At 44.6% G+C, this 15000-nt stretch overlaps 1 protein-coding gene across 2 annotated transcripts in view; it reads left to right on the top strand.

The window, feature by feature from the left end:
- The first annotated feature begins 410 nt into the window (after positions 1–410).
- LOC115101038 (myocyte-specific enhancer factor 2C-like) overlaps positions 411–15000 on the top strand; it is a 32488-nt gene continuing 17898 nt past the window's right edge. For both annotated transcript variants that reach the window (XM_029620201.2, XM_029620199.2), the window contains exons 1-2: positions 411–638; positions 3307–3506. The gene's annotated coding sequence lies outside the window, so the exon portion shown is untranslated. The remainder of the gene's footprint in view (positions 639–3306; positions 3507–15000) is intronic.

The following is a 15000-nucleotide window of genomic DNA, read 5'->3' as shown; positions in this document are numbered from 1 at the left end:
TTTGCATATCCCAACTCCTCTTGAGACACCCTTAGAAAGTGGGGTCACGGACAGGGTCAGCCATTATCAACGGTGACCCTGGAACAATTTGGGTTAAGTGCCTTGCTCAAGGGCACATTGGCAGATTTTTCACCTTGTTGGCCCGGGTATTCAAACTAGCGACCTTTTGGTTATTGGCCAGACACTCTAACCACTAGGCTACCTACTGCCCCAAATTGCTAGGTGGCTAGTAGAAACTATTACAGAGAAACACATTTAAAATATATATATATATATATATATATATATTTTTTTTTAAAGGACAAATCTGAGGGGGCATGTGCCCCTGTGCCCACTATGGGCATGACGCCTCTGAGGGAGGTCACAGGGTGTGTGTGTGTCTGAGGGCGCTGCTGGGGGCTGGTTATGTCTCTTTCCTCTCAGTGTGCAGTTGGTAGCTTTGAGCCGAACACGGTCACCCAGGTCTCTGGGTGTTTCTCCTCTAAGCCAGCTGGTCTGGCTTTTATACCTTCTTCTCGTCCTCTTTTACTCCTCTGTTCCATTTCATCCCTTCTTTTCTGAGCTAAAGGATAGAGTGTTCTGACCCACAGCTGGAGCTGTAGGGAACCTTCCTGGGGAAGATAATACAAGCAGCACTGGTGAGTGTGTGTGTGTGTGTGTGTGTGTGTGTGTGTGTGTGTGTGTGTGTGTGTGTGTGTGTGCAAACTCTTACTGACTCATAGCTTTCAATTTAGTTTAGTTTTGGGCAGAAAGGAGTGTGTGCCACATGATCAAACAAGAGTTTGTGAGTGCGAGAGCGCATTTGAGAGTGTGTGCTTTCTATAGGAGACTGTGTGCTTTCTATAGGAGACTGTGTGCTTTCTATAGGAGACTGTGTGCTTTCTATAGGAGACTGTGTGCTTTCTATAGGAGAGTGTGTGCTTTCTATAGGAGACTGTGTGCTTTCTATAGGAGAGTGTGTGCTTTCTATAGGAGAGTGTGTGCTTTCTATAGGAGAGTGTGTGCTTTCTATAGGAGAGTGTGAGCGCATTTGAGAGTGTGTGCTTTCTATAGGAGAGTGTGTGAGCGCAATGCAAATGGACACAGAAACATAAATGTCTTCTATGGTGTTTTCTCATGGTAAGGTCAGTGGTATGGCTTCATCTGCTGACAAGAAACTATAAAGGAAAATCGAAAGGACTTGTAATGCCTCCCAAAGTCAAGCGTCTCTCACCTCTGTGTGTGGTTGGGTTCCCCTGGTCTGCCTGTCTGTCTGTGTCTGCCTGTCTGACCATAGCGAGAAGCACAGCCACAGCTGCAGTAGTCAATCAGGACTGGCCCAGGATAGAGAGAGAGACAAAAAGATATGAAGTTATAAATTTGACCATGGAAAAAAGACAAAAAGGTTTAAATTCACTCTTGTACTTTTAGCAAGCTATATAGCTCAACATTCAATGGTGGTGTTAATATAATGTATTTAAGCAAGTCTACAATGTTTTGTGGATCTGTAACGGTTGGTCATTGGCCCTCCATCTTGGCTCTCCCTGCCCCTCCCCCATCACCTCTCTGACTGCCCTATGATCTCTGACCTCTGTTCCTTTGATACTTAAACTTTGTTTCTAGGTTACTTCTAGCTTTATTCCTAATAACCTTGAACAAATGCATCTTGTTATAAAACTGGTCTTTCAGTCATAACCATGGTTGACAGTCTACTGTGTGATGCAGTACAGTAGGTTGACTGTATTTACCATAAGTAGCCTTTAGCTTGTGGTCTCTTGCGTCGTAATGGTCCCGTTACAGTCTCTTGGTCATATTCCTATAATTTGTTATGTCCCATCTCTGACAGACAGGGTTTGTGGTGTAGATTCTAGATGCCAAACTACTGTATACAATAAACTGCAACAATTCCATAGCTAATGTTAGTCACTGTCTGCCTCTGTTGTTCAGCGTGTCCGTACTGAAGTTCTGGAGTGAATCAGAGCTTAAAATATCTCTGGTGGTACTGCCCTAACACTGCCATACACCCTGGCCTCAGAACCAAACCCAGCTGTGTCTGAGGGAGCTACATGCCACATACACATGAGTGTTTGTGTCTATGAGGGAAGGGATGGAGGAGTGAATATGGTTCTAACCTTTATTTAACTAGGCAAGTCAGTTAAGAGCAAATTCTTATTTTCAATGACGGCCTACCCCGGCCAAACCCGGACAACACTGGGCCAATTGTGTCGCCGCCCTGCGGGACTCCCAATCACGGCCAGTTATGATCCAGCCTGGAATCGAAGTAGGGTGTCTGTAGTGACACCTCAAGCACTGAGACGCAGTTCCTTAGCCCGCTGCGCCACCTGGGAGCCCCTTCAAAGCATGAAAGCATTCTTTGAAATATCTCCACATATTATACTGAGTTTGCAGAGGCATATTTTCATTGTTCTAAAAAAAATCAATAAAAGCTACCGTGATTACTGTGCCTTTGTTGTTCAGAGGCCTGTCTCACATGAATAACAGGCAGATTACATTGTGCGTGTCAGCCTGAGCGATGGGAGTGACAGGGAACGATGACAGCAGGCTTGTCAGGTGAGATGCCTACAAACACAGCAGCATCTTTTCCCGGGGTGTATAGTCCCCACAGTGGCAGAACGACGACTACTGCGCAGCTGTTTTTCCTGTAACACGACAAAAGGTTAAGGCTCATCCATTATACATAGCAGGGGCAACATACTGGGCGTTCCACTAGACCACCAACAACCAAACTAGACCCAGATACTACAGGAACACATGTGCAGTGAAAACACTCCCCAGAGACGGACTATTTGCTTTTGTGTACAGTATATGTGTGCAGGTGTGGGCAAGTGTTTGTATGGGTGTGTGTGTGTGCGTGTCGGTGTGGGCAAGTGTTTGTATGGGTGTGTGTGTGTGCGTGTCGGTGTGGGCAAGTGTTTGTATGGGTGTGTGTGTGTGCGTGTCGGTGTGTGAGCTGCAGAGTGGGTTAGAGCAGAGAGAAGTAGTCTCCCGCTATAGAGTTGTAGGACATTTCGTAAGTCCATCCACCCATCCAAAACTGCACCGTACTGGTAAACAGGTGCAGTTCCAAGAGCTTCCACTGCAGTGCACCAGTGAGCTACAGACCAACACTTCATACTTCAAACTTTCTGTTTGCCCTGTGTATTCTAGGGAAGGGATAGCGTATTACTCTGAAAATGTACATTCATTTGAGTTTAATCATCTTTTTTAAGATTAAAAGCAGGTATGTGTGTGTGTGTTAACTACATCTTAATCTGTTCTATTAGAACCAGCTTCAGTCTCATACAGTCTCTCTCTGGTCTCTCCCAGGTGCTCTGTAAACCAATGGACCCGAGGCCCTTAGAGACCACCCTGATGAAACACTCAGACACAGACTGACTGACACAGATGAGAGAGAGATTGAGATAAAGCCAGAAGGGGAGAGAGAGAGAACCGAAACCTGAAACGCATGCAGGAGGATCTGGGGCTGAAGCTTTGACAGAACAGAAGGAAGTGCAAGTAATTGACTGGTAAGATATCCACGTTTTCACTGCTTAACCAGACAGGAAATGTAGTCTTCTATACTAGGAAGGTTTATTTATTTGGCACATATGTTGACTGAACAAACTTCAGACAGATAGGCTGTGTGTGTGTGTGTGTGTGTGTGTGTGTGTGTGTGTGTCTTTGTGCGTGCGCGCACCCGCTAGGTCCTTAAAACTTGTTCATGGATTGTCTGCGTGTTTGATGGATTGGAGAGAGAGAGAGGAAGAGAGAGCGATCGATCAAATTGTGTCTATGGGCACATCACCGACGGGAAACAAACATTAGCGGTATTATCCCCCTTTCCTTCCCCTCCTCCGTTCCTTCACCGGGCAAATCACTCACTCACACTGAGAGACTGCGTAGCACGACTCCCTTCCTCTTCATTTCAAATCTGGAGTGGAGAAGAGAGTTTCAATGTTGCCAGTTGCCATTTCCATCACTGTGTTCGTATGATTAATAGTAGGCTATTGCCATTCTGGATTTAAAGCGAATTCGTTTGTCTAACGGGGCTCTTTACACGAAGACTTTTCTGCTGTACTGTATTCGGACAAGGCTCGTGAAAACGCCTGCGTAAACGGACACTGATATCGGACAGAGTAGCCTCATGAGGAGCAGGCTACAGTAAGTGCGTCCGGTGAGTTAATTCATTATATTCACTCTGAAAGTTTACAGTTGGGACAGTTTGTGCTATTGGCTGAATTACGCACAGTGTTTGCGCTCCGAACTCGACCATAAACGCGCGTAGGAGTCTGTCATAGAATTGAATAGATGTGTTATACTCAGAGAGTATACAACAGCCCAGTGAGAGAGATGTGAATTGTATAGTCGGATTTGTTTATTTTTCTTAAATATTATAAGTATTGTGTTCATGTCAATTTAAAGTTGATTGAGGTCAATACTTTAGGTGTTTGTGAATGAATCTCAGACCTGTTAGAGAAAGTGAAATGTGTAGCACAGATGGACAAATTCAGTATCTTTAAAGTCATGTTGAGAAAATAAAATACTGGTGTATAATATTTTCTAGTGTACTAAAACAAGTGAGGGGGCCTGTGCCAACAGTGTCACTGGGTATTATGACCCTGATCCCAGGCTAGAGCAGTGCACAGTATGTGGCCTTGAGGGGTGTGTTCTCCAGCTCTGCCCCCTGGTCCAGCTGGAGAGCTACAGTCTGTGCAGGCTTTAGTTCCATCCCAGCACTAAAACACCTGATACTTGGCTCCTGTCCCCTGGATAAGCCTCTAGTTTCTGTTCTGGCTCTCCCATTAAGTCAGAGAGAGCAGGCAGTTTACAAGTGGATTACAGACTAAAGGCTAGCCTCACCTGGCTACCACATCTCAGCTTTCTAAACCAACACATGGCTGGGAGTGGGAACACGTGTGACTGGTCAGGGCTGCACAATGGAGGCTCTGGAGTTCCGCAATCCTGACAGTTTCCATTTCTCACTGCCATTCTACTTGATCAATTGTACTGATTGACTGGAATTTAACGAGGTAGAAAACCAGCAAACACCTTGGGCCTCCCTCCTCTCTTAAGACCTGAAGAATTCACAACCCAAACTGTAGTTTATTTAAAAGCACATTGCAGAGGATTTGCTGGGTGGTCCCCATGCGGGCCTTAACTCTGACATGTCTGGATTTTGCCCGAACACTTGTTTTCTAGCGAGTACAGTGTCATCTGCCACCTTGGTAAACAACTTACTTACTGTGTGGTGTTGCATCCACCATCCTCCAGTTAGGGAGTCTACATCCACCATCCTCCAGTTAGGGAGTCTACATCCACCATCCTCCAGTTAGGGAGTCTACATCCACCATCCTCTAGTTAGGGAGTCTACATCCACCATCCTCTAGTTAGGGAGTCTATATCCACCATCCTCCAGTTAGGGAGTCTACATCCACCATCCTCCAGTTAGGGAGTCTACATCCACCATCCTCCAGTTAGGGAGTCTACATCCACCATCCTCTAGTTAGGGAGTCTACATCCACCATCCTCTAGTTAGGGAGTCTACATCCACCATCCTCTAGTTAGGGAGTCTACATCCACCATCCTCTAGTTAGGGAGTCTACATCCACCATCCTCCAGTTAGGGAGTCTATATCCACCATCCTCCAGTTAGGGAGTCTATATCCACCATCCTCCAGTTAGGGAGTCTATATCCACCATCCTCCAGTTAGGGAGTCTATATCCACCATCCTCTAGTTAGGGAGTCTACATCCACCATCCTCCAGTTAGGGAGTCTACATCCACCATCCTCTAGTTAGGGAGTCTACATCCACCATCCTCTAGTTAGGGAGTCTATATCCACCATCCTCCAGTTAGGGAGTCTACATCCACCATCCTCCAGTTAGGGAGTCTATATCCACCATCCTCCAGTTAGGGAGTCTACATCCACCATCCTCTAGTTAGGGAGTCTACATCCACCATCCTCTAGTTAGGGAGTCTATATCCACCATCCTCCAGTTAGGGAGTCCATATCCACCATCCTCCAGTTAGGGAGTCTACATCCACCATCCTCCAGTTAGGGAGTCTACATCCACCATCCTCCAGTTAGGGAGTCTACATCCACCATCATCTAGTTAGGGAGTCTACATCCACCATCCTGCAGTTAGGGAGTCTACATCCACCATCCTCTAGTTAGGGAGTCTATATCCACCATCCTCTAGTTAGGGAGTCTACATCCACCATCCTCCAGTTAGGGAGTCTATATCCACCATCCTCCAGTTAGGGAGTCTATATCCACCATCCTCTAGTTAGGGAGTCTACATCCACCATCCTCTAGTTAGGGAGTCTATATCCACCATCCTCTAGTTAGGGAGTCTACATCCACCATCCTCCAGTTAGGGAGTCTACATCCACCATCCTCTAGTTAGGGAGTCTACATCCACCATCCTCTAGTTAGGGAGTCTACATCCACCATCCTCTAGTTAGGAGTCTACATCCACCATCCTCCAGTTAGGGAGTCTACATCCACCATCCTCCAGTTAGGGAGTCTACCATCCACCATCCTCTCTAGTTAGGAGTCTACATCCACCATCCTCCAGTTAGGGGTCTACATCCACCATCCTCTAGTTAGGGAGTCTACATCCACCATCCTCCAGTTAGGGAGTCTACATCCACCATCCTCCAGTTAGGGAGTCTACATCCACCATCCTCTAGTTAGGGAGTCTACATCCACCATCCTCCAGTTAGGGAGTCTACATCCACCATCCTCCAGTTAGGGAGTCTACATCCACCATCCTCTAGTTAGGGAGTCTACATCCACCATCCTCTAGTTAGGGAGTCTACATCCACCATCCTCTAGTTAGGGAGTCTACATCCACCATCCTCTAGTTAGGGAGTCTACATCCACCATCCTCTAGTTAGGGAGTCTACATCCACCATCCTCTAGTTAGGGAGTCTACATCCACCATCCTCTAGTTAGGAGTCTACATCCACCATCCTCTAGTTAGGGAGTCTACATCCACCATCCTCTAGTTAGGGAGTCTACATCCACCATCCTCTAGTTAGGGAGTCTACATCCACCATCCTCTAGTTAGGGAGTCTACATCCACCATCCTCCAGTTAGGGAGTCTACATGCACCATCCTCCAGTTAGGGAGTCTAATACAGATGAGTCTTTGTCTGCTGGTTGCCTGTAGCTACTGTAGTGTTAATCAGACCCCCCCCCCCCCTACTCTAGTCTAGTCTGAAGTATTTATAATGAGTCATGTGCCTATAGTGGAGAATGGTGGTGGGGGGGTTACAGCATTTACTGGCCAGCTTGGATCGAGTGTCCTACAGCTCTACAAGTCATGTCCCTTTTACTTGTTATTTTCCTCCTGACAAGGTGATCGAGGAACCACGTTGTTTTCTTTGAAATGATATGCGGTGCTCGTAGCGCCGGGATGAAGTCGACGCAGGCTCTATGTCTGGGGGCTTATTGCATACACCCCTTTGAGTCTCGTCTACGTGCACTCCTCCGCCCCCAGCCCTCTTCTCCTCCCGTTCCCCATCTACCCCCTGCCCGGCACCCATCCATCTACCCCCCACTACCCCTGCCCCTCTGACACTGGCATGTAGGTTGTCCTGCCAAGATATACAAGGGCATTGCCACCCCAGCACCCACTGTCTGTCGCCCTCGCTCTATCCAGCCTCAAAATACACACTTACACATTCTGTCTACCCTGTCTATCTATTGGACTGTGTGTCTCTGGTCCAGGGATGGACTGGGATAAAAAAAAAATCCACCCAGTGATTTCTAATACCCCAGCCCATTTGTTTCCTTTAGGCCCTCATTATTAGCCAAATAATGATAATTCTATGCAAACAAACACTCCAATTTAGATCAGCCCACTGGCATTTGCCTGAACCGCCCTATGGCCCGTCTGTTTCTGTTTGGTCCTTCTGTCTGTCCATCTCTTTCCCCAGAATACACACACGTACACAGCATGGGGGTAAATGAGGACTCTGAATCATCCCTCTACATAGAGAAAGGCCCATCTTTGGCACACTGCGATGTGTTTTTAAAAGTTTGTGACAGAGAAGGGGCGCCGGGATTGTTGTGAGAGCAGGCGTTGGGTGTTAGGGGAAAATAGGGAGTCTGTTATGTGTCCATCTCTTTTCTCTTGTTCCACTGGCTATGTCTGTTTCTGTCTCTCTCTGTCTTAGTGTGAACTAGATACGGGCCGCTCTGCTTTGTTTTGGGGTAAAAAGTTCATTATTTTATTTTTGGAGCCCCGCTGGTTACGTGTAAGCTATTTATAGATGAGGAAGTGTGTGTGTGTGTGTGTGGAAGCCTGCCATCTTCCCGGTTTGGTTTACAGGTGGGCTCTACATCATGTTGTCTTAGAGGGAACACACATGCTGGGAGAAAAAAATCTAGCAAACACACACTAGCACACACACAGTGTTTAGGTCAAAAGCAAGCTTCCCTCGAAAGCAGAACTCCATGCTCAGTATCAACACCCACAGTTTATATAATTCGGAGTTGACTCAACAAGGAATGTTCTATATTTACTCAAAAACAGAGGAGTATGGTGTTTCCTGAAACAGCCTCACTATCTGCATGAGTGACTGACTAAATGAATGAGAGCACAGAAGTAATGTGTCCTGTTTGTTGGGCCTTGTTTTGATTGGACATTATGCCCTAGCTAGCTTGATTATATCTGGTGCTGACATATACTGTATAGAAGATCTGTGTTTGAAATGTGCCTTTCTTGGTCAGTTTACTGAGGAGTCTGTACAGATGAGGCTCTATTCTCCTCTAGCTAGGGATGGGGGTACGTTGGTACTATCACCATGTTATTACATATCACATCATCTCCACATGGGCATAAGGGATAGGGGTTTGGGATGCTACACTACACGAACAAAAGTATGTGGACACCTGCGCGTCGAACATCTCATCTTCTACAATCATGGGCATTAATATGGAGTTGGTCCCCCCCCTTTGCTGCGATAACAGCCTCCACTCTTCTGGGAAGGCTAGATCTCTCAAACTCAACTCTGGACCTTGAAGCCAGTTCCACTGCATTTTTTTCATTGTCCCCCTCTAATTAGGGACTGATTTAGACCTGGCACACCAGGTGTGTGCAATTAATTATCAGATAGAACAGAAAACCAGCAGGCTCCGAAACTCGTAGGGTAACTGTTGTCGGAACATTGTTGTGTGTACTTGCTTCCTTTCAGGCACAATAGCATTAGTGAGGTTGGACACTGATGTTGAGTGATTAGGCCTGGCTCGCAGTCGGCGTTCCAATTCATCCCCAAAGTGTTCGATGGGGTTGAGGTCAGGGCTCTGTGCAGGCCAGTCGATTTCTTCCACACCGATCTCGACAAACCATTTCTGTATGGACCTCGCTTTCTGCACAGGGGTATTGTCATGCTGAAACAGGAAAGGGCCTTCCCCAAACTGTTGCCACAAAGTTGGAAGCCCAGAATCGTCTAGAATGTCATTGTATGCTGTACTGTTAAGATTTTCCTTCACTGGGTCTAAGGGGCCTAGCCTGAACCATGAACAACAGCCCCAGACCATTATTCCTCCTACACCAAACTTTACAGTTGGCACTATGCATTGGGGCAGGTAGCGTTATCCTGGCATCCGCCAAACCCAGATTAGTCCGTCGGAATAACAGATGGTGAAGTGTGATTAATCACTCCAGAGAACGTGTTTCCACTGCTTCAGAGTCCAATGGCGGCAAGCTTTACACCACTCCAGCCGACACTTGGCATTGCGCATGGTGATCTTAGGCTTGTGCGTGGCTGCTCGGCCATGGAAACCAATTTAATGAAGCTTCTGATGAACAGTTATTGTGCTGACTTTGCTTCCAGAAGCAATTTGGAACTCGGTAGTGAGTGTTGCAACCAAGAACAGACCATTTTTACGTGCTATACGCTTCAGCACTCGGTCGGTCCCATTTTCTGAGCTTGTGTGACCTACCACTTCGTGGCTGGGCCGTTGTTGCTCCTAGACATGTCCACTTCACAATAACAGCACTTACAGTTGACTGGGGCAGCTCTAGCAGGGCAGAAATTATAGGGAATGTGGCATCCTATGACGGTGCCATGTTGAAAGTCACTGACCTCTTCAGTAAGGCCATTCTTCTGCCAATGTTTGTCTATGGAGATTGCATGGCGGTGTGCTCGATTTTATCCACCTGTCAGCAATGGGTGTGGCTGAAATAGCCGAATCCACAAATTTGATGTGGTGTCCACATACTTCTGTATATATAGTGTATGTTGTGTAGCGTGATAGGGAGTTTTGATGACAGCCCGGTTACCAGTCTGTTTCTGCTTTCCCTCATGAACAAGTACTACTGAATTACTACTACACAAAATCTACCGGTTTTAGTACTTGATTGTTATTGAGATGTGTAGTAAACCAGTAGTGATTTATGTATTAATTTAAGTAGTAATAAATTATGAATTGGGATGTTTCGCTACTGGTGAACACTACACATTTCCTACTCAAATCACAACATAATTCTCCCTTAATGTGTAACTACGGAGCTTTTGGGTATCTACTACTTAAAACCTACACAATTCCTACATGTTCACTATTGAATTCCTACCCATTGCTGCTGTCTGCATACTCAATCCATATCGAGTTACTACTACCAGTGCCATCTGTGTGTGTGGTGTTGTATCACTACTGAAGTGATCCTGATCCTTAATCATTTTCTACATAAATCCTTTGGAATGACTATTTAAAACATGTAACTACTGTTTACCCATTCAAAATCGCTACATGTTATGTCCTCACGTTTCTAACTGTAAGTTATATCCCCAAACAAGCAATAATAAGCTCATGCAAACTTTATTGCAATTTGTTTTGATGAAATGAATGACATATTCAATGACATATTTACACTTATTTTGCTCTTGTCCCTTTGAGACCTTGTCTTCATTCAGCGTTGACTGAACTATATTCACGTCGTCTTTTGTTGTTGCAGCCACATTGTCCCCACCATGTCACCTTTCTAGAAAATAACGACAAGGGACAAGAGACGACCAATTCTAAGCCATTATCAATCATTGGCTAACAGAGGTCACATAAAGACAACACAGAAAAACATATCTGATAAACATTTTTTTAATCTTACTAACAATGGCCTCCAGTCCACTTATGTCAAGGGGCTCCTTGGCAACAGGTCGAAAGAGGTAAGTAGAATGGGTAAGTACACGATAAGAACATACTGCGCATTTGCATACGAACACACTCGTTAGCTAGCGTGACGGAAACAGAGTCGACATAGCTACAATTCAACGGGGCTAGCAAACAGGTAGGCTAAACCTCGACACACCTCTATGACGCTGGCTAACGGCTAAGAGCGTTTTGGCTAGAAATCTTTTTTGATGTCAAAAGTCATACAAACGGCTGAACAATGACGCGAAGGTATTCGTGAAAGTAGTCATAAAGGGAAGTTGAACTTACAGATGGTGCCAGCGTAAGGTCTATGAAAGACAGGATGACGGAGGATGGAAGGTGATTGGGGCGGCAGGGTAACCTAGTGGTTAGAGCGTTGGACTAGTAACCAAAAGGTTGCAAGTTCGAATCCCCGAGCTGACAAGGTACAAATCTGTCGTTCTGCCCCCCACTGTTCCCAGGCCGTCATTGAAAATAAGAATTTGTTCTTAACTGACTTGCCTGGTTAAATAAAGGTAAAAAAAAAAAAAAAAAATTGCATTCGGGATTGTCAAAAACAGTAAACAGTAACGACAACCAACTACTTCCTGCAGTCCCGAACAGTCGGTGTAGTCTGGCTGTGGTGTTACGATACGTCAGGTAATAAAAACTCTACCTGATGACTGTTGACAAGCCTGTGTAGTAAAGCTGTAGTGCTTTGAGTACTTATTAACTACCAACGTCAAGTAGAAAAATCTCGAGCCGACCTGATTACTACTAACAAGCCTGTGTAGTAAAGCTGTAGTGCTTTGAGTACTTAACTACCAACGTCAAGTAGAAAAATCTCGAGCCGACCTGATTACTACTAACAAGCCTGTGTAGTAAAGCTGTAGTGCTTTGAGTACTTATTAACTACCAACGTCAAGTAGAAAAATCTCGAGCCGACCTGATTACTACTAACAAGCCTGTGTAGTAAAGCTGTAGTGCTTTGAGTACTTAACTACCAACGTCAAGTAGAAAAATCTCGAGCCGACCTGATTACTACTAACAAGCCTGTACTTAACTACCAACGTCAAGTAAAAAATCTCGCTGATTAGTGCTTTGCTTTGAGTACTTATTAACTACCAACGTCAAGTAGAAAAATCTTGAGCCGACCTGATTACTACTGTTGTAGTAATTCAGTAGTGCTTGTTCATGAGAGTTAGCCAACTCCCTACTCGTCGTCTTGTCATTGACAAGCCTGATCCCTTTCTCTCTTTCCCCCTTCCATCCTCCTTCAGCCTTCCCTCTGATTGTAAGCTGGCAACTGTGTGTGTGTGTGTGTGTGTGTGTCGGACACTATAAACCATGTGTGCTCTGCCTGTGTCTAGCTACTTAAGACAAGCTTAAAGAACCTATAGGCCAGGGAGGTGCTGGATGTACAGGTAACTGACAAAATAAAGTAAACACTTGCGTAAATGAGGGATAGAAAGTATATTGAAAGCAGGTGCTTCCTTCCACACAGGTGTGGTTCCTGAGTTAATGAAGCAATTAGCATCCCATCATGCATAGGGTCATGTATAATAATGCCCAGTTACCTATCATCTTCGCTACTATGTTAAGAAGAAGATATCTCAGGGACTTTGAAAGATGCATCTCAAATGAGTTTAGGGGGCTTAAAAGGTGTGTGTGTGTGTGTGTGTGTGTGTGTGTGTGTGTGTGTGTGTGTGTGTGTGTGTGTGTGTGTGTGTGTGTGTGTGTCTCAGAAGACACCAGATCTCAATTCAACACTAATGGGAGATTCTAGAGCGGTGTCTGAGACAGCATTTTCCACCACCATCAATAAAACACCCACACAAACACCCCTCACCATCAACAAAACACACACACACACAAGCACACACCCACTCATGCACACAAGGGCTGGGCATTGCCAGAGACCTCACGATACGATATTTATCACAATACTTAGTTGCCGATACAATAAGTATAGCCATTCTCATGATTCTATATGTATTACAATTCGATACTGTGATTGTATTGCAGTTTTGTGTTCCAAACATATTGCTTACTATATGTCTGCTGCAGAGAGACAAGAGAGACACACGAGAAAATGAGTTTTGACCGGTCAGGAAAATAAAGTGCTGAAAATGTTGGGTCACTATTTATAAAGAAGATGGAGAACAAGTTATAGGATGAAAAATACCTACAGTAGCAAAAAAGAAATAAAGATAATAATTATATATATATATGTGTGTATACACTACCAGTCAAAAGTTTGGACACACCCACTCATTCAAGGGTTTTTCTATATTTTTACATTGTAGAATAATAGTGAAGATGTCAAAACTATGAGATAACACATATGGAATCATGTGGTAACCAAAAAAGTGCTAAACCAACCAAAATATATTTAATATTTTTGATTCTTCAAAGTAGCCACCCTTTGCCTTGATGACAGCTTTGCACACTCTTGGCATTGTCTCAACCAGCTTCACCTGGAATGCTTTTCTAACAGTCTTGAAGGAGTTCCCTCATATGCTGAGCACTTGTTGACTGCTTTTCCTTCACTCTGCAGTCCAATTCATCCCAAACCATCTCAATTGGGTTGAGGTCGGGTGATTGTGGAGGCCAGTTCATCAGATGCAGCACTCCATCACTCTCCTTCTTGGTCAAATAGCCCTTACACAGCCTGGAGGTGTGTTGGGTCATTGTCCTGTTGGAAAAGGGTGAAGTGTGCCTTGAATTTTAAATAAATCACTGACAGTGTCACCAGCAAAACATGCCCACAGCATCACACCTTTTCCTCCATGCTTCACGGTGGGAACCACACATACGGAGATCATCTGTTCACCTACTCTGCGTCTCACTAAGACACGGCAGTTGGAACCAAAAATCTCACATTTTGACTCATCAGGCCAAAGGACAGATTTCTACCGGTCTAATGTCCATTGCTCGTGTTTTTGTTGGCCCAAGCAAGTCTTTTCTTCTTATTGGTGTCCTTTAGTAGTGGTTTCTTTACACAACTCAGCCATGTTTGCCTGATTCACGCAGTCTCCAGTTGATGTCCAGATGTGTCTGTTACTTGATCTCTGAAGCATTTATTTGGGCTGCAATTTCTGAGTCTGGTAACTCTAATGAACTTATTCTCTGCAGCAGAGGTAACTCTGGGTTTTCCTTTCCTGTGGCGGTCCTCATGAGAGCCAGTTTCATCATAGCCCTTGATGGTTTTTGCGACTGCATTTGAAGAAACTTTGAAAGTTCTTGATTGACTGACCCTTCATGTCTTAGTAATGATGGACTGTCGTTTCTCTTTGCTTATTTGAGCTGTTCTTGCCATAATATGGACTTGGTCTTTTACCAAATATACCACTCCTACCTTGTCACAAAACAACTGATTGGCTCAAACACATTAAGAAGGAAAGAAATTCCACAAATTCACTTTTAACAAGGCACACCTGTTAATTGAAATGCATTCCATGTGACTACCTCATGAAGCTGGTTGAGAGAATGCCAAAGCTGAGTGGAGAAATCTGTCATCAAGGCCAAAAGTGGCTACTTTATTTTGATTTGACACTTTTTTTGCTTACTACATGATTCCATATGTGTTATTTCATAGTTTTGATGCCTTCACTATTATTCTACAATGTAGAAAATAGCAAAAATAAAGAAAAACTGAGTAGGTCTGTCCAAACTTCTGAACGGCACTGTATATAAATATATATATATATTTTTTTTTTTACAAATTGACACTTAAGAGTCAAATAGCGATAAATTATTATCCAAAAATAAGATTGAGATATGTCACTGTATAGATGTTTTCTCCCGTAACAGACACACACACACACACACACACACACTCACACGTTCACACACAGTACATCACTGGGGTCGAGCTCCCTGC

Source organism: Oncorhynchus nerka, linkage group LG19 (genome assembly GCF_034236695.1).
Source record: "Oncorhynchus nerka isolate Pitt River linkage group LG19, Oner_Uvic_2.0, whole genome shotgun sequence".
NCBI classification, from domain to species: domain Eukaryota; kingdom Metazoa; phylum Chordata; class Actinopteri; order Salmoniformes; family Salmonidae; genus Oncorhynchus; species Oncorhynchus nerka.
Note: the sequence above shows the minus strand (reverse complement) of the source record. Positions and strands in the feature narration are given on the sequence as shown.